The sequence below is a fragment of the Schistocerca nitens genome, chromosome 4 (assembly GCF_023898315.1).
Source record: "Schistocerca nitens isolate TAMUIC-IGC-003100 chromosome 4, iqSchNite1.1, whole genome shotgun sequence".
In the NCBI taxonomy this organism is placed as follows: Eukaryota; Metazoa; Arthropoda; class Insecta; order Orthoptera; family Acrididae; genus Schistocerca; species Schistocerca nitens.
In genome coordinates this window covers 407,839,892-407,862,532 of record NC_064617.1, presented here as the reverse complement: position 1 = coordinate 407,862,532, position 22,641 = coordinate 407,839,892, and positions in this window count along the sequence as shown.

The following is a 22,641-nucleotide window of genomic DNA, read 5'->3' as shown; positions in this document are numbered from 1 at the left end:
GTCAGGCAACAATCGCTGTCGGAGTAAGAAACACCTACCTATCATAGTTAGAAGATATGACGTCATAAACAATGGGATCCATAAAAAAACTGCGGTTTCATGCGTGACGTCTAAATTTTATACTTCTGTACTACTAAGTTTATTCGCAACAAATTTCTCAGACAGTATCCACATATGTCGCTAAATGCACCTACAAAATTATATCATGGCACCACACATTGTTAAGGAGATATAACGTCATAAACACTGAATGTGTGAAAAACTGCCGTATTGTGCATGACGTTTAAACTAATTACTTCTTTCTTACTTACTCTATTCGCCACACATTTTGCAGACAGTATCCACATATACCGCTAGACGCACCTACGAGATTATTTCATAATACCACACATAGTTCAAGAGGTATGATGTCATGAACACTGAGATGCGTGAAAGAATGCCGCATGATGCATGAAATTTTAATATATTTATTCTTCACTGCTAAGACACAGTCGAGTCAACGTAAGAAAATCTCTGACGCCCGGTAGCGCTTTCGACACCTTCAACTGCAAAGCGCAAACAGCTGTATACGAAGGCAGTAAATGTCTCTAGAGCAATGAAGAGGCGTTGCCATGAAGATATTTACAACTGTAGTTATATTTCAGTACATTTGTATGTTTTTCTTTATTTTTCCTTTTCTAAAACAAATTGGCAAAAAGAATATCCGCGCATGCCGGGTTTGCCAGCTAGTATACTTTAAAACACCGTATTTCTCGAGTCTGCCGTATCGGTAATGACGTTGTTTTTTCTAAAAACTTCTCGAAGGCACTAATCACAGACCGTTTCTCTTTGCTTTTTGAACTTTTATCCGGTCTCTGTTTCTGTACAGAACACGACCCGTATTCACACATTTTTACGGCGCACACGGAACAAGAGCAAAAGAGCCTTTTTCCAGTAGGGTCGAAACCTCTGTGCAGGTACACTGCGCCTGACGATCAGTCGCTGGAGGGCGCTGGTTTAAATTAAAGTTGAATTTACGACGAACAAATTATAATCCACTTGTGATCCCAAACATGGGCCGGCATCCCCGCAGATAGAGATAAAAAGTAGGTACGCTCCTATGCCGCGACAAGTGAAGTCAGCCGTACACTAGTGGGTAAATAATGAATGAGTGGCGAATTGCCTCGTACAAACTGAACTTCACAAAAAATGGTTCAAATGGCTCTGAGCACTATGGGACTCAACTGCTGTGGTCATCAGTCCCCTAGAACTTAGAACTACTTAAACCTAACTAACCTAAGGACATCACACACATCCATGCCCGAGGCAGGATTCGAACCTGCGACCGTAGCAGTCGCACGGTTGCAGACTGCGCGCCTAGAACCGCGAGACCACCGCGGCCGGCCTGAACTTCACAAAAATCATTTCTGCAGCAGCTCATTGCGTTCCGACGTCAGTATCAGAACAACTGGTTTGCGCTCCGATATCACGATTCTTTACCCATGGCCCTAAAATTTTCGTCTTTCGCTAAATCTCAGATGGTAATTAACTACATCTACGTCTACAGGATTACTTTGCAATTTTCAGTTAAGTGTCATAGCAGACGGTTCGTCGAACCACCTTCAAGCTATTTTTCTACCGCTCCACTCTCGAAGAGCGTGGGAAAACCAACATTTAACTCTTTCTGTGCAAGCTCTGATTTCTCTTATTTTATTGTGATGACCGTTTCTCCCTATGGAGGTGGGCGCCAAAAAATATTTTCGCACTCACAGGATAAAGCAGATGACTCAGATTTCATAATAAGATCCTGCAGCAACGAAAAGCACCTTTCTTTTAATGATTACGACCACAATTCGCTTATCATATCCGTGGCACTCTCACCCCTATTTCGCTACAGTACAAAACGAGCTGCCGCCCTTTGAACTTCTTCGATGTCCTCCGTCATTCCTGTCTGAAGCGAATCCCAAACCGCGCGGCAATGCTCCAGAAGAGGACGGACAATCGTACTGTAGGCAGTCTCTTTAATAGACCTGTCGCGTTTTCTAAGCGTTGTGACAACAAATCGCAGTCTTTGGTTCGCTTTCCCTCGTATATGCCACGCGCTACTACTGTAGTTTCAACTGCGCCGCCCCTCAAAGCAACTGTCGTGCAGTAACATCATCTGTAACATAGTCTACCGCTATTATTCATTCATTAAGAGACATACAGCAACATATATCTATACTATTTAGACACTTATGTTTCATTTATCTGTTCTGAGACAAAGTCCCGCCATTCGGACATGACACATTTTAAAAATCCTATAGACAGATCGATTTTTGTGGTTTTTCTTATTTTTGTTTTATTTTTTTCCTCAGAGCTCAGTTCAGCGCGAAAAGAACTACCGAGTTCCTAAGCGCTCATTTTTTTACAAAATGGCTCAAATGTCTCTGAGCACTATGGGACTCAACAGCTATGGTCATCAGTCTTTTTGTTTTTAACTATCAGACAAACAGCAACTTAATGAAAATCGTTTATACACTCCTGGAAATTGAAAAAAGAACATCGTGAATTCATTGTCCCAGGAAGGGGAAACTTTATTGACACATTCTTGGGGTCAGATACATCACATGATCACACTGACAGAACCACAGGCACATAGACACAGGCAACAGAGCATGCACAATGTCGGCACTAGTACAGTGTATATCCACCTTTCGCAGCAATGCAGGCTGCTATTCTCCCATGGAGACGATCGTAGAGATGCTGGATGTAGTCCTGTGGAACGGCTTGCCATGCCATTTACACCTGGCGCCTCAGTTGGACCAGCGTTCGTGCTGGACGTGCAGACCGCGTGAGACGACGCTTCATCCAGTCCCAAACATGCTCAATGGGGGACAGATCCGGAGATCTTGCTGGCCAGGGTAGTTGACTTACACCTTCTAGAGCACGTTGGGTGGCACGGGATACATGCGGACGTGCATTGTCCTGTTGGAACAGCAAGTTCCCTTGCCGGTCTAGGAATGGTAGAACGATGGGTTCGATGACGGTTTGGATGTACCGTGCACTATTCATTGTCCCCTCGACGATCACCAGTGGTGTACGGCCAGTGTAGGAGATCGCTCCCCACACCATGATGCCTGGTGTTGGCCCTGTGTGCCTCGGTCGTATGCAGTCCTGATTGTGGCGCTCACCTGCACGGCGCCAAACACGCATACGACCATCATTGGCACCAAGGCAGAAGCGACTCTCATCGCTGAAGACGACACGTCTCCATTCGTCCCTCCATTCACGCCTGTCGCGACACCACTGGAGGCGGGCTGCACGATGTTGGGGCGTGAGCGGAAGACGGCCTAACGGTGTGCGGGACCGTAGCCCAGCTTCATGGAGACGGTTGCGAATGGTCCTCGCCGATACCCCAGGAGCAACAGTGTCCCTAATTTGCTGGGAAGTGGCGGTGCGGTCCCCTACGGCACTGCGTAAGATCCTACGGTCTTGGCGTGCATCCGTGCGTCGCTGCGGTCCGGTCCCAGGTCGACGGGCACGTGCACCTTCCGCCGACCACTGGCGACAACATCGATGTACTGTGGAGACCTCACGCCCCACGTGTTGAGCAATTCGGCGGTACGTCCACCCGGCCTCCCGCATGCCCACTATACGCCCTCGCTCAAAGTCCGTCAACTGCACATACGGTTCACGTCCACGCTGTCGCGGCATGCTACCAGTGTTAAAGACTGCGATGGAGCTCCGTATGCCACGGCAAACTGGCTGACACTGACGGCGGCGGTGCACAAATGCTGCGCAGCTAGCGCCATTCGACGGCCAACACCGCGGGTCCTGGTGTGTCCGCTGTGCCGTGCGTGTGATCATTGCTTGTACAGCCCTCTCGCAGTGTCCGGAGCAAGTATGGTGGGTCTGACACACCGGTGTCAATGTGTTCTTTTTTCCATTTCCAGGAGTGTAGAATACTACAACGCCTTTTTTTCTGGTATGCATGCTCCATCGTCTTTCCCAGTATCGTATAAACGAATTAAAATGTCTACAATTTCAGGTGCTTTTGCAGGCAGGATGGCCTAGCGGTTCTAGGCGCTTCAGTCTGGAACCGCGCGGCCGTTACGATCGCAGGTTCGAATCCTGCCTCGGGCATGAATGTGTGTGATGTCCTTAGGTTAGTTAGTTTTAAGTAGTTCTAGGAGACTGATGACCTCAGATGTTAAGTCCCATAGTGCTCAGAGCCATTTGAACCATTTTGTAGGCAGGACAGTAACTCCAACATTAAAAAAGCCGCAGTTCAATTAAAATGGCAAGTAAAATGCTAAAAAAAATTTGTGTGGCATTTAATACATATTTTAAACAGTGTAACAAAGATATCCGATGTTAAGTTGCACAGACAAACACTAAAAAAGTTTAAAAAGGCTGACAATTTGTCCGTTGTGCCCCAGGCCTGGAGCAGAACGGAACCACATTCATAACTCTAATATAGTGTGATAAATATTACTGATATACATTTCCTTGCAAGTTTAACTTAAAATCTAATCACATTTTCTGAAATCTACAAAACCACAATAAGTGTATGCGTTTAAAAGTGGCAGAATGTTAGTGGATTTGGGTACAAAATTCACAGATGAGTTCAGTTTCATCGTCTTCACTGTCAGTTTTTGCGCACAAGAATTGTGTGCCCATTTATGATACGAAACACAAGCGACACACCTTTCAGTCAACTTTGAATAGAAATAGTTCCAGCAAAGACACTTTAATGTCATTCCCCTCTGCTCCACTATGATATTTGTTTTGTTGTTACTTGAATTCTACGTTCCTTTTTCTTCTCTCAGTAATGAATTTTCGTCTCTTTCTGGCCTTTTCATCCTTCTCCTACTTCTTTCCGTTAGAATTTTCAGTAGCTGCCTGAAGTTCATTCTCGTGAAGAAATCATGTCAAAATCACATCACGGCCTTTCTTCCTTTTCGTAACTCTCCTTACTTTCGCATCAGCGTTTGGAATGACCACAACGTGTTGTGGAGAAACATGGGGAAATCTTGCGGAAATTGACGAGGAAGCTATTTCTTCAACAGGCCTACTTCTGTTTTCTGGCGCTGTACATTTCAGCAATTTGTCAGAGACCAGAGTCATTTCTGGTTCTACGTCAGTGTCACGACGAAGTTGATGGGGTTGGCGTTTTGTCTTCCACAGGCCTATCACCTGGTGCTGATCGTAAGAACTTTTCTCAGCGAAGGCACCCGTGTGTATTTTGTGTGTGTGTGTGTGTGTGTGTGTATGTGTGTGTGTGTGTGTGTATTAAACCGGGGACCTAGAAACGACAGAGAGGCTTCGTCCCGCTGTGGCCCTCAGTGGTTCACAACCCCACAACAAGCCACAGCAGTCCACCCACCCCATCGCCGCCCCACACCGAACCCATGGTTATTGTGCGGTTCGGCCCGCAAAGAATCGTTCAACGTGACAGAACTACAACCCTTCCACAAATTGCTGTAGATATCAAAGCTGGGCCATCAACAAGTGTCAGCGTGTGAACCATTCAACGAAATATCATCGATATGGGCTTTCGGAGCCGAAGGCCCATTCGTGTACCCTTGATGACTGCACGACACCAAGCTTTACTCCTCGTCTGGGCCCGTCAGACACTGACATTGGACTGTTGATGACTGGAAACAAGTTGCCTGGTCGGACGAGCTTCGTTTCAAATTGTATCGAGCGGATGGACGTGTAGGGTATATAGACAACCTGCATGTCAGCAGGGGACTTTTCAAGCTTTTGGAGGCTCTGTAATGGTTTGGGGGTGTGTGCAGTTGGAGTGATATAGGACCCCTGATACGTGTAGGTAAGACTCTACAAGGTAACACGTACGCAAGCATTCTGTCTGATCACCTGCATCCATTCATATCCATTATGAATTTCGACGGACGTGGGCAATTCCAGCAGGATAATGCGACACTCCACAAGTCCAGAATTGCTACATAATGGCTCCAGGAACACTGTTCTTAGATTAAAATACTTCCGCTGGCCACCAAACTGCCCAGACATGAACATTATTGAGCGTATGTGGGATGCGTTGCAAAGTGCTGTTCAGAAAAGATCTCCATTCCCCCGTAGTCTTACGGATTTATGGTCAGCCCTGCATGATTCATGGTGCCAGTTCTCTCCAACACTACTTCAGACATTAGTCGAGACCCTGCCATGTCGTGTTGCGACACTTCTGCGTGGTCGCGGGAGCCCTGGCACGACATTGGGCAGGTGTACCAATTTCTTTGGCTCTTCAGTGTAGTATTGCAATATGCTCGAGAAAAAAAGCGCAAACTCGTTACTGGCACAACAATCGAAGATAAACTCTTCTACAATAGCTTCTTACCATACTTGGTGCTTTGATTACAGTTCCTAAAAGTGATACTAGAGTGCACAACTTTGCTGCCAAAATAAACCCCTAGTTATCGTGGTTTGCGGCCTGCCCGGCTTCCCTCGTTAATCATATACTCGAAAGATTCAATATTTTTAGAGGATCTGATCTCTCGTTTGGTAGCTGTGTATATCACTCGTGTCACTGTGCTTAGTATCATTCAGAACAGCCTTCGTTTTGTGTGTATGGGTAGCTAGAGAAAAGTCTAGTCATACTGATGCCCGTCTATCTGATAGTCACACGCCATTGAGGCGCAGTAGGTTTCTCAGATGTACCCAGATATATTCCTCGCGATTCAGGAGGTAAAGCGGAAGTCACCGTTCCATGTTGCACTCAGCATTCCACAAGCGAGCCTTCCAATCAAAAGTAAAACGCGAAAGTGGTAGGTCATGTTAAGAGGTTTTGGTGCCTCAGCAGCTATCCCTTTATTCGATTGCCGGCCGGAGTGGCCGAACGGTTCTAGGCGCTACAGTCTGGAACCGCGCGACCGCTACGGTCGCAAGTTCGAATCCTGCCTTGGGCATGGATGTGTGTGACGTCCTTAGGTTAGTTAGGTTTAAGTGGTTCTAAGTTCTAGGGGACTGATGACCTCAGTAGTTAAGTCCCATAGTGCTCAGAGCCATTTTGTATTCGATAAGCAACTTACAAGATGTTCCCCCTGGCTATAAATAAGAGTTTGTACAAGGCTGCAGCCATTGCGAAAACACGTACAGAAGCTGCACGATTAAAAGTTTTGTTAGCAGTATATGTTACCTAGGAACTACACCAACGGTAGCCAAAAACAAGCAAAATCAAAGAGAGAAGTATGAAGAAATTGAAAAATGAAACACTATAGAAATAATGATACTCCAAAGACGAAGAGTAAATACTAAATGCAAAAGAAAAAAACTCCGCTAAGCCAAGATAACAGCACTGAGAGATGGAGTATTCAAAACTTTTATCCATTATGGATGCGAAATACTGCGACTGCGATGAATAAAGGTTTTCAAAAATGACTGCAACCAGTCGACTTATTGCAGTTATTTTTGAAAACTTTTAAAGAGTATTTAGGTACCAGCTAATAAATCCTCGATTCTTTAAAGAATCAACTCTAATGTAGAAAACAGATTGAACAGATTACAAATGAGGTGACGTGTTATACTTAAATACTCTGTAAGTGGGAAAAATTTTAGAGAAGATTTAAAATTATGTGTAAAGTTTGTTGGAAGCTGCTAAGTGCTCTCCTTATCACATACTGGACGAATGTAGTGAGGGTAGCCTATATGCTCGCGCAGAGTTAATCTGCCTCAAGACACATTCAGAGTTGTTGTTGTTGTGGTCTTCAGTCCTGAGACTGGTTTGATGCAGCTCTCCATGCTACTCTATCCTGTGCAAGCTTCTTCATCTCCCAGTACCTACTGCAACCTACATCCTTCTGAATCTGCTTAGTGTATTGATCTCTTGGTCTCCCTCTACGATTTTTACCCTCCACGCTGCCCTCCAATGCTAAATTTGTGATCCCTTGATGCCTCAAAACATGTCCTACCAACCGATCCCTTCTTCTAGTCAAGTTGTGCCACAAACTTCTCTTCTCCCCAATCCTATTCAATACCTCCTCATTAGTTACGTGATCTACCCACCTTATCTTCAGCATTCTTCTGTAGCACCACATTTCGAAAGCTTCTATTCTCTTCTTGTCCAAACTGGTTATCGTCCATGTTTCACTTCCATACATGGCTACACTCCATACAAATACTTTCAGAAACGACTTCCTGACACTTAAATCTATACTCAATGTTAACAAATTTCTCTTCTTCAGAAACGATTTCCTTGCCATTGCCAGTCTACATTTTATATCCTCTCTACTTCGACCATCATCAGTTATTTTACTCCCTAAATAGCAAAACTCCTTTACTACTTTAAGTGTCTCATTTCCTAATCTAATCCCCTCAGCATCACCCGATTTAATTTGACTACATTCCATTATCCTCGTTTTGCTTTTGTTGATGTTCATCTTATATCCTCCTTTCAAGACACTGTCCATTCCGTTCAACTGCTCTTCCAAGTCCTTTGCTGTCTCTGACAGAATTACAATGTCATCGGCGAACCTCAAAGTTTTTACCTCTTCTCCATGAATTTTAATAACTACTCCGAATTTTTCTTTTGTTTCCTTTACTGCTTGCTCAATTTACAGATTGAATAACATCGGGGAGAGGCTACAACCCTGTCTCACTCCTTTCCCAACCACTGCTTCCCTTTCATGCCCCTCGACTCTTATAACTGCCACCTGGTTTCTGTACAAATTGTAAATAGCCTTTTGCTCCCTGTATTTTACCCCTGCCACCTTCAGAATTTGAAAGAGAGTATTCCAGTTAACGTTGTCAAAAGCTTTCTCTAAGTCTACAAATGCTAGAAACGTAGGTTTGCCTTTTCTTAATCTTTCTTCTAAGATAAGTCGTAAGGTTAGTATTGCCTCACGTGTTCCAACATTTCTACGGAATCCGAACTGATCTTCCCCAAGGTCCGCTTCTACCAGTTCTTCCATTCGTCTATAAAGAATTCGCGTTAGTATTTTGCAGCCGTGACTTATTAAACTGATAGTTCGGTAATTTTCACATCTGTCAACACCTGCTTTCTTTGGGATTGCAATTATTATATTCTTCTTGAAGTCTGTGGGTATTTCGCCTGTCTCATACATCTTGCTCACCAGATGGTAGACTTTTGTCATGACTGGCTCTCCCAAGGCCATCAGTAGTTCTAATGGAATGTTGTCTACTCCCGGGGCTTGTTTCGACTCAGGTCTTTCAGTGCTCTGTCAAACTCTTCACGCAGTATCTTATCTCCCATTTCATCTTCATCTACATCCTCTTCTATTTCCATAATATTGTCCTCAAGTACATCGCCCTTGTATAAACCCTCTATATACTCCTTCCACCTTTCTGCCTTCCCTTCTTTACTTAGAACTGGGTTGCCATCTGTGCTCTTGATATTCATACAAGTGGTTCTCTTCTCTCCAAAGGTCTCTTTAATTTTCCTGTAGGCAGTATCTATCTTACCCCTAGTGAGACAAGCCTCTACATCCTTACATTTGTCCTCTAGCTATCCCTGCTTAGCCACTTTGCACTTCCTGTCGATCTCATTTTTGAGACGTTTGTATTCCTTTTTGCCTGCTTCATTTACTGCATTTTTATATTTTCTCCTTTCAACAATTAAATTCAATATTTCTTCTGTTATCCAAGGATTTCTATTAGCCCTCGTCTTTCTACCTACTTGATCCTCTGCTGCCTTCACTACTTCATCCCTCAGAGCTACCCATTCTCCTTCTACTGTATTTCTTTCCCCCATTCCTGTCAATTGTTCCCTTATGCTCTCCCTGAAACTCTCTACAACCTCTGGTTCTTTCAGTTTATCCAGGTCCCATCTCCTTAAATTCCCACCTTTTAGCAGTTTCTTCAGTTTCAATCTGCAGTTCATAACCAATAGATTGTGGTCAGAATCCACATCTGCCCCTGGAAATGTCTTACAATTTAAAACCTGGTTCCTAAATCTCTGTCTTACCATTATATAATCTATCTAATACCTATTAGTATCTCCAGGATTCTTCCAGGTGTACAACCTTCTTTTATGATTCTTGAAACAAGTGTTAGCTATGATTAAGTTATGCTCTGTGCAAAATTCTACAAGGCGGCTTCCTCTTTCATTTCTTCCCCCCAATCCATATTCACCTACTATGTTTCCTTCTCTCCCTTTTCCTACTGACGAATTCCAGTCACCCATGACTATTAAATTTTCGTCTCCCTTCACTACCTAAATAATTTCTTTTATCTCGTCATACATTTCATCAATTTCTTCATCATCTGCAGAGCTAGTTGGCATATAAACTTGTACTACTGTAGTAGGCATGGGCTTTGTGTCTATCTTGGCCACAATAATGCGTTCACTATGCTGTTTGTAGTAGCTAACCCGCACTCCTATTTTTTTATTCATTATTAAACCTACTCCTGCATTACCCCTATTTGATTTTGTATTTATAACCCTGTAATCACCTGACCAAAAGTCTTGTTCGTCCTGCCACCGAACTTCACTAATTCCCACTATATCTAACTTTAACCTATCCATTTCCCTTTTTAAATTTTCTAACCTACCTGCCCGATTAAGGGATCTGACATTCCACGCTCCGATCCGTAGAATGCCAGTTTTCTTTCTCCTGATAACGACGTCCTCCTGAGTAGTCCCCGCCCGGAGATCCGAATGGGGGACTATTTTACCTCCGGAATATTTTACCCAAGAGGACGCCATCATCATTTAATCATACAGTAAAGCTGCATGTCCTCGGGAAAAATTACGGCTGTAGTTTCCCCTTGCTTTCAACCGTTTGCAGTACCAGCACAGCAAGGCCGTTTTGGTTAATGTTACAAGGCCAGATCAGTCAATCATCCAGACTGTTGCCCCTGCAACTACTGAAAAGGCTGCTGCCCCTCTTCAGGAACCACATGTTTGTCTGGCCTCTCAACAGATAACCCTCCGTTCTGGTTGCACCTACGGTACGGCCATCTGTATCGCTGAGGCACGCAAGCCTCCCCACCAACGGCAAGGTCCATGGTTCATGGGGGAAGACATTCAGAGTGTCTAACTATAATACCTGACGTAACTGTGGTAATTCTTATAAACACATAAGATCAAACTTCTTAATGAGTAGGTTATGACGACATATTATATGTTTATATTCGGTCAATAATTATATGATATAGTGAAAATCAAATTTTTGTTGCCCCTGGAGGCCGTTAGATAGCCAACTGCAACTTGCAGTACGTGCAATCGGTTGGCTGTTTAGTAAAGTAGCGGAAAAATCGCTAACGGCTTGCACGAACTATTTCTGAGGCATCCTAATATGACCAGGGTAAAGGGCCGTTGTGTTTCTGTGTTCGTGTAGTTATCTGTTGCGTACTCACGACGAGACACAGTATCCTGTTATTGTGCAGTTCTGTCGGAAATAATTACAGTTTTGGTTTCACCCACCACTTGCCTGAGTTGGTTTGGGAAGGCACTGCACTTCAGCTGAAAATTGAGATAAAATATGAATCTGAAACTGTTGTAGCTCTCAACTGTACCTTAAGTTCTGGTCATACCAGATGTGGCAGTATCGCCACGTATCACTTCCCGATAATAAGTAAAATTGGCAGCTTAATGTTCCTAACTGTGCTGAAGGGAAATACATGGTTAGTGGCTTCCGGGGTTGTTGTTGTTGTCATGGTCTTCAGTCCAGAGACTGGTCTCATGCAACTCTCCATGCTACTCTATCCTGTGCAAGTTTCTCCATTTCAATGTAGCTACCCCAATCTAATGAGGAGGTATTGAACAGAATTGGGGAGAAGAGGAGTTTGTGGCACAACTTGACAAGAAGAAGGGACCGGTTGGTAGGACATGTTCTGAGGCATCAAGGGATCACAAATTTAGCAATGGAGGGTAGCGTGGAGGGTAAAAATCGTAGAGGGAGACCAAGGGATGAATACACTAAGCAGATTCAGAAGGATGTAGGTGGCAGTAAGTACTGGGAGATGAAGAAGCTTGCACAGGATAGAGTAGCATGGAGAGCTGCATCAAACCAGTCTCAGGACTGAAGACAACAACAACCCCAATCTATATCCTTTTGAATCTGCTTAGCGTATTCATCTCTTTGTCTCCCTCTAAGATCTTTACGCTCCACGCTGCCCTCCAATACTAAATTGGTGATCCCTTGATGCCTCACAACACGTCCTACCAACCGATGCCTTCTTTTAGTCAAGTTGTGCCACAAATTCCTCTTCTCCCCAGTTCTATTCAGTACCTCCTCATTAGTTACGTGATCTACCCACCTTATCTTCAGCATTCTTCTGTAGCACCACATTTCGAAAGCTTCTATTCTCTTCTTGTCTAAACTATTTATCGTCCATGTTTCACTTCCATACATGGCTACACTCCATACAAATACTTTCAGAAAAGACTTTCTGACACTTAAATCTATACTCGATGTTAACAAACTTCTCTTCTTCAGAAACGCTTACCTTGTCATAGCCAGTTTACATTTTATATCCTCTCTTTTCGACCATCATCAGTTATTTTGCTCCCCAAATAGAAAGACTCATTTACTACTTTAAGTGCCTCATTTCCTAACCTAATTCCCTCAGCATCACCTGATTAAATTCGACTACTCGTTATCTTTTGTTGATGTTCATCTTATATCCTCCTTTCAAGACACTGTCCATTCCGTAAAGCTGCTCTTCCAGGTCCTTTGGTGTCTCTGACAGGATTACAACGTCATCGGCAAACTTCAAAGTTTTTATTTCTTCTACGTGGATTTTCATTCCTCCTACAAATTTTTCTTTTGTTTCTTTTACTGCTTGCTTAATATATACATTGAATAACATCGAGGATAGGCTGCAACCCTGTTTTACTCTGTTCCCAAACACTGCTTCCCTTTCATGCCAGTCGACTCTTATAACTTCCATCTGGTATCTGTACAAATTGTAAATATCCTTTCGCTCCCTGTACTTGACCACTGCCACCTTCAGAATTTGAAAGAGAGTATTCTAGTCAGGATTGCCAAAAGCTTTCTCTAAGTCTACAAAAGCTAGAAACGTAGGTTTGCCTTTTCTGAATCTATCTTCTAAGATAACTCGTAGGGTCAGTATTGCCTCACGTGTTCCAACATTTCTACGGAATCCAAACAGATCTTCCTCGAGGTCGGTTTCTACGAGTTTTTCCATTCGTTTGTAAGGAATTCGTATTTGTATTCTGCATCCGTGACTTATTAAACTGATAGTTCGTTAATATTCACACCTGTCAACACCTGCATTCTTTGGGATTGGAATTATCATATTCTTCTTGAAGTCTGAGAGTATTTCGCCTGTCTCATACATCTCGCTCACCAAATGGTAAAGTTTTGTCTTTGCTGGCTCACCCAAGGCTATCAGTAGTTCTAATGGAATGTTGTTTCGACTTAGCTCTTTCAGTGCTCTGGCGAATTCTTCAAGCAATATCGTATCTCCCATATCATCTTCATCTACGTCCTCTTCCATTTCAATAATATTGTCCTCAAGTACATCGCCCGTGTATAGACCCTCTATGTACTCCTTCCATCTTTCTGCCTTCCCTTGTTTTCTTAGCACTGGTTTTCCATCTGAGTTCTTGATATTCATACAAGCGTTTCTCTTTTCTCCAAAGGTCTCTTTAATTTTCCTGTAGGCAGTATCTATCTTACCCCTAGTGATATATGCCTCTACATCCTTACATTTGTCCTCTAGCCATCCTTTCTTAGACATCTTGCACTTCCTGTTGATCGCATTTTTGAGACGATTGTATTCCATTTGGCCTGCTTCATTGACAGTATTTTTATATTTTTTCTCCTTTCATCACTTAAATTCAGTATCTCTTCTGTTTCCCAAGGATTTCTACTAGCCCTCGTCTTTTTACCTACTTGATCCTCTGCTGCCTTCACTATTTCATTTCTCAAAGCTATCATTCTTCTTCTACTGTATTTCTTTCCCCTGTTCTTAGCAATCTTTCTCTACTGCTCTCTCTGAAACTCTCTACAAAATCTGGTTCTTTATTTTATCCATGTCCCAGCTCCTTAATTTCCCACCTTTTTACAGTTTCTTCAGTTTTAATTTACAGTTCATAACCAACAGATTGTGGTGAGAGTCCACATCTGCCCCTGAAAATGTCTTACAATTTAAAACCTGGTTCCTAAATCTCTGTCTTACCACCATATAATCTGGCTGAAACCTTCCAGTGTCTCCAGGCCTCTTCCACGTATACAACTTTCTTTCATAATTCTTAAGCCAAGTGTTAGCTATGATTAAGTTATGCTCTGCTCAAAATGCTGCCAGGCGGCTTCCTTTTTTATTCCTTTCCCCCATTATATATTCACCTGCTACTTTTCCTCTTCCTACTATCGAATTCCAGTCCCCCATGAATATCAAATTTTCGTCTTCTTGCACTATCTGAATAATTTTTTTTTATTTCATCATACATTTCTTCAATCTCTTCAAAATCTGCGGAGCTAGTTGACATACTTGCACTACTGTGGTGGTCGCGGGCTTCGTGTCTATCTTGGCTACAACAATGCGTTCTCAATGCTGTTCGTAGTAGCTTACCCGCACTCCGATTTTTTTTTATTCATTATTGAACCTACTCCAGCATTACCCCCATTTAATTTTGTATTTATAGCCCTGTATTCACCTGACCAGAAGTCTTGTTCCTCCTGCCACCGAACTTCTTTAATTCCCACTATATCTAACTTCAACCTATCCATTTCCCTTTTTAAATTTTCTAATCTACCTGCCCGATTAAGGAATCTGACACTCCACGATCCGATCAACAGAACGCCAGTTCTGTTTCTCCTGCTAACGTCGTCCTCCTGAGTAGTCCTCGCCTGGAGATCCGAATGGAGAACTATGTGGTTTCCCCTTGCTTTCAGTCGTTCGCAGTACCAGCACGGCAAGGCCGTTTTGGTCAATATTACAAGGCCAGTTGAGTCAATCATCCAGGCTGTTGCCACTGCAACTACTGAAAAGGCAGCTGCCCCTCTTCAGGAACCACATGTTTGTCTGGCCTCTCAAGAGATACCCCTCCGTTGTGGTTGCACCTACGGTACGTCTACCTGTATCGATGAGGCACGCAAGCCTTCCCAACACCGGAAAGTCAGACGTGAGAGGGTGCGGTGCCGCACGTGGGTGGTCTCAGCGCTATGAATACGGGACGGCTCAGGACCCCCTGCTGGGATGCTTCGCGGAAATGTTGGAGGCCACACACTGGCCGGTTTCCGTTGTCCACGAGTTCGCACGGGCCTTGGAAGTCATAGGAGAGCGACCACAGGTCCCCTGAGTGTTTGTGGTCTGACGAATCTGCATTTCCTGTCGGCAGCTGCAGATACGTGACACAGAAATTTTGTCGTGTTTAGTGTGGAAAACTTCCAGAATCTATACGTTTGGATGATGTCTGCCAATCAGAAAGGTTATCACCCGCGGCGCTATAGCGTGAATGTCTGAACCAACGAGTAGTCATATTGTATATACAGTGTACCAACCTCTGGCCAGTTCATGGTGTAACACCTCCGTTTTTATCCTGACCTGATCTGATCGAATAGCAGCCCAATATTTATTATCAACATGACCGTAAACCTAATGGGGCTGGTAATCGGAATTGACTGCTACGGAAGTTGTTACTTTCCATTTCGTCCTGTTCAATACTATAATACTGAATGTATGGTAATAAGGAACACCAACACAGTTTTACTAATTACGAACTTATATTCTTCTCAAAACACAAAAAGGACACAGCCACTGCCTTCGTCATACATATCTAATTACGGCTAATCTCAGCACAGGCTTTCTTCATTTTGCCATTATCGTCACACGCTAATCCATCACTGCATCCAACACTGAAATCCAAGGTTAGGCCGGCGCGGTAGACGCGAAAACTAAATATCGGCACTAGTAACGTCACTGATCACTTTTACAAAGATACTTCTTCACTTTCCCGGTATTCATTTATTATTTAGGGGTCTAACCACGGCGATGGTGACACCCTTCTCGGTTAAAAAACCCTGTATTCCAATAATGGCCTCAACACACACCATTCCCGCCAACCACTCTGGCGCATCTCGACACTCGCTCTCGCAACACGTCACAATCGGTTGTTCGCCCTATCGACCTGTGCCGAGTGCAAAGTTATAGTAAGGGCCTACGGACCCCTTGCAATGGGCATACTGTTAGCGTCAGAGGAGAAGTACTGGCAGGCTTCCGCTGGATTCCATCGTGTTGAGAGTAATTCTTTGTTGTAACTGTAACGAAACTTGGGAATCCTCCACTCCAAACCGTGGTTTTCTGGAAGCAGAGTACAAAACCGTTTTGTCGATAGATGGTGTGGAGATGCGTGGCTGTGAGGCAGCATCGAGAGACAGAAGTCCCTGGTCGCAGCGTGGCGCAGTTTTCGCTGAACCGTTAGAGTAAGTGTCGCTTTTTATCACTTATGCTGACTTTCGTCTGAGCAGTTCACAATTTGCGAGGTCAGTTCCTCAACTAAGTTGCTTTTTCAATGTCTTTACTTATTTAGATCTTGCATCTGGCTTTAACTTGCATTTGCGAGCTGCACAGGTTTTGGAAAGCCAGTGGCGGTTTTGTACCAATCTTCTGTTCAATTAGAGGTTTCCATCTTTTCTTAGCAGAACAGTCTGTCCCAAGTGAGCTTCGCTCGATCAATCATTTACTGTATTTTTAAGCATTTCAGCGTTCATTACATTGTGGAATATAATTTGTAAGGTTTTTCAGAGGTTACTGTTCTTTCATTGAGCTTCAAGTAAGCAGTCATACTTGTCTCGAGAACAAAAAATATTGATTTTAATTGTGAAGCAGTTTAGAGAAAATAAATCCAGTTTTTAAAAGAACCGTTTTGTTTTTACCATTTTATTTACTCCTACAACAAATTAGATCAGGCAACCTATAAATAATAAATACGACCGATTTCTTCTGCATAATTAAGTTGTGCTCTCACTGTGGCGGCGTTTCGTTGTAAAACAGTTGCCCTACACGAAACAACGTATACGTGGTAGGAGATTTAATTGATTTTACATAACAAACGATTAATGACAATTGCTCTCATTTATATTTAACATTTTGGAATAACAGAAGATTTTCAATTAGGGTGATTAGCAATTTTCTGGGTTAATACAACATAAGGCTCACATCAATCTGCATATCGTTTGAATGTTCAGTTCTTAAGTGTGGCAAGCAAAAAGCACTCTCTACTGCCTAGCCCCAGCACGTCACGCTCACAGCAACAATTCCTCTATGAGGAACATTTCATGTCGATCCTCATCCAGGATTCCCACCTCTTGAATGGTCTGACAATCGTAATCAGAAACCACACAGTGAGACCCACATTAGTGTGCAGAATACTGTTGCAGCAACCATTTTTCGGTCACCGATTCGCTCGCTTACAGTCTCTTTCAGCAGCGACAAGTCTGCTAGTGGAAATAAATATGTTTCACTTGTATTTTGGATTTTTTTTTCTTTTCTTAATGATTTTGCATGTGAAGCAGATAAAGGCGGTTATACTTGTGTTTTTTTTTTTTTGCTTTCGTAATGATTTTGCGCGTGAAGCAGATAAAAGTGTGTGTGATGATATTAGTTTGCTGTATTTTTTGTAGTGTCTGTTCATCAGACAATAATTTAGGTTAGCGTCCTTCCAGACTATTGAGTATGGAAAGGGCAAATCGCGCTACTTCGACACAGACTAGGAAAATTACGCAACACGAAAATCCAGTTGAGAGAGAACAAATTAGTGCTGAATTTCCTGAGGGGGAGGCAGTAGCAACAGCTGCCATGCCTGAAACCGCGGAAAGCGAACAAGTTTATGAGCAGAGTGGAAGTGATCAGGTTGGCGAAAGCGAAATGAACGTTGCTCCGAGTAGGTTGAGTTTTGGAGCTATGGGAGACATGCCACTATGGGCAAAAACAGCAGCTTAGGCAAATAGAAGTAGCGCAAAGAAAAGAGACGAAAGTATTGTAGCTGAAGCAGATAGATGTATGGCTGATGCAAATAGGAAGGAAGTGAGAAAGAAAGAAAGCAAATGTGGGAGAATATTGCCGAGCTAGAAAGGAAAATGGTTTCTCGTTTCAAGATTGCCGAGGAGTGCAGTGAGGCATGCTGGAAAGAAATAAAAACGATATGGATAGGCTACACCAGGCTGAAACAAAATAGGTGCAAATGGCAGAGGGCACGAATGAATATCTGGCACAAGGAGTGCAATATCTTGAAGAAAGGCCAGTTTCGGTAGTGACCGAACTGATGCAAGTCGTGGAAACCGAAGAGCTAGTCCCAGTGACACGCGATTTTGAAAATTTAAAAGGAGGAACTGAGTGACCGTACTCGACGGAAATCGGTTTTAAAAGGATCTGAGAATGTAAATATTTTGTACGAGAATTCCCATTTTAATAGCGCAGCACTAGCCGTTACGGAGAGGCTCTATTAGAGAAGTGAGTATGGCTTCGGGATCCGTGTCTGGATACATCATTTGATAAAAGACACTTCGTCTCATTAAGGAAGGGGACTTACGCTTCGCCGCGCGGAATTAGCCGAGCGGTCTTAGGTGCGGCAGTCATGGACTGTGCGGCTGGTCCCGGCGGAGGTTCGAATCCTCCCTCGGGCATGGGTGCGTATGTTTGTCCTTAGGATAATTTAGGTTAAGTAGTGTGTAAGCTTAGGGGCTGATGACCTTAGCAGTTAAGTCCCATAAGATTTCACACACACACATTTACGTTCCGAAACTTGGATGGTCTAATTTAAAAATAGCCTAAAGAGCTACTAGTCTATCCGAGTACAACTAAAATTTATTAGTAGCCACTTGAGTGGCGAAGTTATTGCTAGGATGTTGCCAGTAATATAAACTGCGCAACGATCGTGGGCTATGAGTCCGAAATAATTAAGTCTTGTTGGTCGAGGGCGGAACAGAAGAGGGTACGCTTGAGCATTATTAAAGCTCCGTCCCCTTGCAGTAAATCGTTTCCTGTCGCGTAACGTGTACAGTATTTCGACGAAATTCTTAAAAGAAATCGACGTCTGGATCATTTAACTCGATGGCAACAGTATATACACGAACGATCATTGGTGTGCATAAAAACGATTAATTCTGTTTGACCTCGGTGGTTTACAGCATGAGTAACAAAGGAAAGTAACAAAGGCCTACGACAAGCGCCAATACGGAAATGGTTGGAATAACAATTGGGCGAACACGAATGTATTGGGGCGTAGAAAAGGCAATAGAAGCCACGCTTCAAAACAGAAATGGCGTGACCAAATGCCACGATAGTTTGAGGAAGAGACGCCGCAGAAATCACGGAATGTCGGTATTAAAAATGCTAAAGTCAGAACTGACTCGCTGGTCGAGATGGACAACGTCGAAAGACCGGTGTGTCCAGTCACAGAAATAAGGTATTATTTCAGTATGCCCTGTATGTAGCGTTTTTCTTGTCTTTGCTGGGTTAAGGTATGCATTTAATTGCTTTGCTTGGGGAATATTTTGTGCGCTTCGCTTGTGGTTTGACAGAGTTTGTGTATGGCTGTGTACACACGCATTGTTGTTTTAAATCTTACAACCGTTTGGTGGAGATCCTTCCGTTGTCTGAAAGCTAATACACGATTTTTATATACATGAAGTAATGCAGTGGTGAGCTTTGGGAACCGTTGGCATTTTTTGCTGAGAGATGTCACATGCACTTCGTTTCAGAGGCTTCAGTTAAGAGAGATAATAAAATGATATGTATCGTTCCGTCACCGTCTTACATTCTCTGTATTATCTTGTACGGTGCCTCATTCTGTGTTGTTTGATTGTCAGTTCCGAGTATGAAAAGCAGGGTTTCATTATTATGAGAATTCGGATACATTCTGTTTGTGGGAGACAGTTGATCTCTGCACCAATAGGCTGCACTGATCACTGATAGTTAAGTGCCTGTTAGAAATGAGATCTCTTTCGATGCTAAAACGAACAAGTACACTCAACATTAGTTGATGAAAAAGTTTATGTTCAAGAACGTCATAAACTTCTGCAAGATAACCAGCGAAATGACAATGTATTATCTACACAAGCATTGGATAGACTATCGCGTCTATGGGCACACTTTATGAAAGAAGAATAGATACAGCTTCACCAGAATCAGAGGATGAATCGGAGGCTGGTGAAAATTTTTCTTAATTGTCAAACATGGTGGGTACTTGTAAGAAAGCCCCACCATGTAAGACAGCAAGAAAAAAGGAACGCAGCAATCGAGTAGAACCAGAATGAAAATTTTTCAGGACTAGAGGGAGCAGAGAAGATATAAAGAATCTTCTAAATTGTCACAATTCTAGTGCTGCAGGGCTACTTGGAGCGGATGATAGGGGCTGCAGTGGCGGATACCAGCGCTGTTCTGCTCATTTTTTTTGCGTGGGTAAGACGTAACGGTTGCGAAACTCGAGCGAACCTATCATAACGCCATATTTCCGTCCGTACTTGATCGAACGACGATACCGCAAGACGAAGTTTTTATTTCTTTCCGAATAGCTTTCCGATCTTCATTATGCCAAACGCTGCTCCTAACCGACGCTCCTCAGCGACCCACTAATTGTTGGAAATGAGCACTGAATACACTGTGGTGGTACATGTACACACACCAACATACGATCCATGCATGGAAACTTGATATATTTCAATTTTCAGTGCAAGAGTTGTGAAATATCATGTGTGTAGAATTTAGTGACCAACAGACAGTTATTTGTTTATGTTAATGATGTGTTTAGCGAATGATATTCACTAATGACACTAACATTTTCTCTTGTCGTGCTGATACGCTCAGCTTTTCCTCAGATGTATTGTGACGACAGCCATATTTATGTAACATACTTGGCGAATATGTAGTTACTGTTATAATTTTGTTTCGTCAGACTCAATATTTTAAATGGAATTTTATTTATTGATTTTATACGTATTTCAAGATACTGGGACCATGGGCAGAAGTGGAAAACTGTTAATCTACCTCTTAGATGGTCGCCTTGCCATTAGCAGACTATTTTAGGATTCAGCTGGTTTTATCATAAACTCTTCCTAAACACCTGGGCCACAAAAAAGTACAAAATTTTTACTAATTCCACCTGGTTTTACATTTCATAATCTACTTGTAGCTCCATTATCCAGAAATAGTCGTGAGTTGATCAGGGAAACATTTTAACGTTTCTGCGATTATGGATCTATATATAGTGAAGGAATCGATACATACAGTTAAGTGAAAAGGCATCGCAATGACTGTTGAGAAAATTATTGACATTTTTGTCACATATTGCTATATGACACTAATTTATTTTTGCCACCATCTGTGGTTAATTTTATTTGGAGTACAACGGGAACATTTTCTAGGAGGAAAGCTTTGCTTTTTTTCTCACTGGAAAGGCGTTCTTCAAGCATTATCTCTGGATCCTCTTTGTCGGTAGGATGTGGTTAGTAGATCTGATTAGGAAGGGCGAAGGTCCATTGAGAGCCAGGCAGCTTCTTCAGAAGAAAGACTGTGGCTTGCTTCTTGCTATTGTAGGCAGAGCCGGCGCCTCTCCCAGCCCTGTGAGAAAGGTGCCATACCCAGAAAATAACTGAGCGTTCATACATCAAAGAAAGAGACACTAAGACGCCTCCCAGCCAGTGTAGGCGTCTCCGTTCCTTTTGCTCCAAAATTTGGTGTACCCAATCTAATTGAGTCTCTCCACTACTGCAAATGGCGTGAAGAAGCCGATCAATCGACGGGGCACTTTTCTATCCTTATTTGTTAAAGTACCTTTTGCACGCCAAGAAAGAGAAGTTTCTTCAGTGCACTCCCATTTTCATGAAATAAGTGTTATTCTCGTCCATCACATTGCCAACAGCATTGAGTTGTCCCCCCCCCATATAGTTTTTTAGACAGCAGGGAGTTACGGAGGGAGATCTACGTTATGTCAACTTTCGAACACTGCCCGCTGTGAGATTCACTCGTCTGCTGGATGCTGTTCGCTGCTGATGGGTACACGGTTTGCTGATTTTGCGAAAATGGAAGGGTTGCAGTTGCGATAGTGCAATCCATTCAGCACACTGAGGCACCACTAGATAATATGTAGTAATTATCGTATTACTTCATTTATTTTGTATCTTTTTGCTCACAGTTAAATATACGAGGGCTACTCGGAAACTGAGGAACGATCTGTCGCGAAATGGAGACCACTGTGAATATCCAATGAGGCTTTTCACAGACGTTTTTGGGCTGTGTCTCTAGTATGCCCATCGATCGTCTCAAGACGCTCTTTTCAGTTGTGAGCGTACTGTGAGCGAGTAATGGTGCCGAGAATAACAATGTCTCCCGCCAAGTAGGAGGGCCCACTGAGAGGCTTCGCCTTAATGAATGCAGCTCGCCTAACACAACTGCCACGCACTTCCTTCTTAATGTCAATTCTCAGCCGCACTCTGCAGCGGCAGTGAAGATGCTCCTGCAACCTTGTCGATGGGAAGTGTCTGATCACCCACAACACATCCCTAATTAGCTTGTCCTAAGCATCATCTCTGTCCACATGAAACGCTGGATACGAAGACAACACTTGGGCGCAGGCTACGCGCTATAGACCAGCGTAGAGAATTATCTGAAAGCACAGGCGGTTGCCTTCTATGACGATGGTGTTGGAAATTTGGTATAACGCTCCGACAAATGTCTAAGTCGGAGCGGCGACTTTGCAGAGAAGTACCTGGAAAGTGTAGCTAAATGTGC